We start from the raw sequence: 3,460 nt of genomic DNA on the forward strand, positions 1-3,460 counted from the left end.
AACAAATGGGCGTTAAACACCAGAATAGATACCATTCTGGGCGTTTAACGCCAGAACAGACAGGGGGAGGTTATTTTGTTTCCAACTCAATTTTTTTCAACTTTTCATGTTTTATTCCATAAGTTTCTGCATAAACATGTTACAAATTTTCATCTTTCAATGTCAATTTCAAAATTTTCTTTTCCCTTAAATTTTTTTTATTATCCTTTAAATCTTTCTCAAATCTTTTTCAAAACTAATTTATCTTTTCAATTTCTTTCCAAATCTTTTCAAATTTGTCATACTATCTCTTATTTTTTTTAGATGCATCAACAAAAATTCAGATTTAACTTTTTTATATCTTTTAAATATCTTTTGAAATTTAAAATCTCATCTTTTTCATATCATGTTTATCTTTTACAAATCATATCTTTCTATCATATCTTTTTCAAAATTTTTGAAACCCACCCCCTCCCTTTTAAATACACGTTCGGCCATCCTCATTCCTCCACCATTCGAATTTGTCTCCCCCTCTATTCCTCTCCTTTCCTTTCTTTTGGTTGAGGACAAGCAAACCTCTAAGTTTGGTGTGTTTTTCCATGATTACTGAGCAAAAACTCACCAAGATCATGGCTCCTAAAGGAAAACAAACCACTTTAAGAGGCAAGAAAGAGAATAATCCAAAACCACTTTGGAATCATGAGAGGTTCTTAACCAAAGAACATGCAGACCATTACCACAAAATAATGGGTTTGAGGTCAGTGATCCCAGAAGTTAAGTTCGATCTGAAAGAAGACGAATATCCGGAGATCCAAGAGCAGATTCGAAACAGAGGCTGGGAAATCCTAGCTAATCCTGAGATAAATGTGGGAAAAAACATGGTCCGAGAATTCTACTCAAATCTGTGGCTGACAGATAAGCAGAGAATAATAGGAACTGCCTTCCATACCTTTCAAACTATGGTTAGAGGGAAGATTATTTACTTCCACCTTGACAAAATAAGAGAGGTCTTCAAGCTGCCTCAACTACAAGATGATCCAGAATCCTTTAATAGGAGAATGGTGAGAGTAGATAAGCGTTTGGACCAAGTTCTAGAGGACATATGCCTCCCTGGAACCAAGTGGATAACCAACTCAAAAGGTGTCCCAAACCAACTCAAGAGAGGAGATATCAAACCAGTCACTAGAGGCTGGCTGGACTTCATTGGGCATTCTGTACTGCCCACTAGCAACCGCTCTGAGGTCACTGTCAAAAGAGCAGTGATGATTCATTGTATTATGCTGGAAAATGAAGTGAAGATTCATCATCTAATTTCTTGTGAGATTTACACAATTGCAAATAAGAACTCCACTGAAGCCAAATTGGCTTACCCAAGCTTAATCTCTCTGCTATGTAAAGATGCTGGGGTAAAGATGGGAGTGGATGAGTTTATCTCAGTCGAGCACCCAATCACCAAAAAGTCAATGGAGGGACAACAAGTGCACGACAACTCCATCAAGAGGAGGGCACAGGAGTTCCTCCCAGAAATCCCTCAAATTGACTACTGGGCTCGCCTAGAAGCATCTGTCACCAAGCTGCAAGAAGCTATGGATCAACTTAAAGAAGAACAGCAAAATCAAAATAGCATGCTCTGCAAACTGCTTAAGGAACAAGAAAAGCAAGGGCATGAGCTACAGGAGCTGAAGCGCCAGAAGCTCTCCCTTGAGGGACCAGACACCCCACAGATTGAAGGAGCATCCATCTCCCAAAATAAAGGTTGTTGAGTCCTAATCTTAAATCTGTGATAACTTTTATTATTAGAAACCTATCTTAAGAATTACATGAGTATTAGTAATTAGGGTCTTTATTTTTATTTTTATTTTTATCATCTCCAAGTAAGCTATAATTTATTCTTCTCACCATCATTAAACATGAATAAAATAATAGAATTTTTTTTAGAATAAGGATGCAATTATTTCAAGTTTTCAATAAGAAAAATTCTAATTATTTTTATGTGGTGGCAACACTTTTTGACTTCTGAATGAATGCTTGAATAGTGCATATTTTTTATAGTGAAGCTTATGAATGCTAAAACTGTTGGCTCTTGAAAGAATGATGAAAAGAAAGATAAATGTTATTCATGATCTGAAAAATCAAAAAAATTGATTCTTGAAGCAAGAAAAAGCAGCAGCAAAAAAAAAGCCAATAAACCCTTTAAACCAAAAGGCAAGGGTAAAAAGGGATCCAAGGCTTTGAGCATTAATGGATAGGAGGGCCCAAAGGAATAAAATCCTGGCCTAACCGGCTAAATCAAGCTGTCCCTAACCATGTGCTTGTGGCATGTAGGTCCAAGGAAAAAGCTTGAGACTGAGTGGTTAAAGTCATGATCCAAAGCAAAAGAGTGTGCTTAAGAACTCTGGACACCTCTAACTGGGAACTTTAGCAAAGCTGAGTCACAATCTGAAAAGGTTCACCCAGTTATGTGTCTGTGGCATTTATGTATCCAGTGGTAATATGGGAAAACAAAATGCTTAGGGCCACGGCCAAGACTCATAAAATAGCTGTGTTCAAGAATCAACATAATAAACTAGGAGAGTCAATAACACTATCTGAATTCTGAGTTCCTATGGATGCCAATCATTCTGAACTTCAAAGGATAAATTGAGATGCCAAAATTGTTCAGGAGCAAAAAGCTACTAGTCCCGCTCATCTAACTAGAATCTGAGCTTCACTTAAAACTCTGAGATGTATTGCCTCTTGATTTTCTTTCTATCCTATTTTATTTATCTAGTTGCTTGGGGACAAGCAACAGTTTAATTTTGGTGTTGTGATGAGCGGATATTTTATACGCTTTTTGGTGGTATTTTCATGTAGTTTTTAGTATGTTTTAGTTGCTTTTTAGTATATTTTTATTAGTTTTTATGCAAAAATCACATTTCTAGACTTTACTATGAGTTTGTGTGTTTTCTTCTAATTTCAAATATTTTCTGGCTGAAATTGAGGGACCTGAGCAAAAATCTGATTCAGAGGCTGAGAAAGGACTGCAGATGCTGTTGGATTCTGACCTCCCTGCACTCAAAATGGATTTTCTGGAGCTACAGATATCCAATTGACACGCTCTTAATTGCGTTGGAAAGTAGACATCTTGGGCTTTTTAGAAATATATAATAGTCCATACTTTACCCGAGATTTGATAGCGTAAACTGGCGTTTAAACGCCAGCTTTTTACCCTTTTCTGGCGTTAAACGCCAGAACTGGCATAAAAGTTGGAGTTAAACACCCAAACTGGCACCAAAGCTGGCATTTAATGCTAGGAATAGCCTATGCACGTGAAAGCTTCAATGCTCAGCCCAAACGCACACCAAGTGGGCCCCGTAAGTGGATTTCTGCACTATCTATCTTAGTTTACTCATTTTCTGTAAACCTAGGTTACTAGTTGAGTATAAAAACTACTTTTAGAGATTTATTTTGTACCTCATGATATTTTACATCTGAATTTTAT

Source organism: Arachis hypogaea, chromosome 16 (genome assembly GCF_003086295.3).
Source record: "Arachis hypogaea cultivar Tifrunner chromosome 16, arahy.Tifrunner.gnm2.J5K5, whole genome shotgun sequence".
Taxonomy (NCBI): Eukaryota; Viridiplantae; Streptophyta; class Magnoliopsida; order Fabales; family Fabaceae; genus Arachis; species Arachis hypogaea.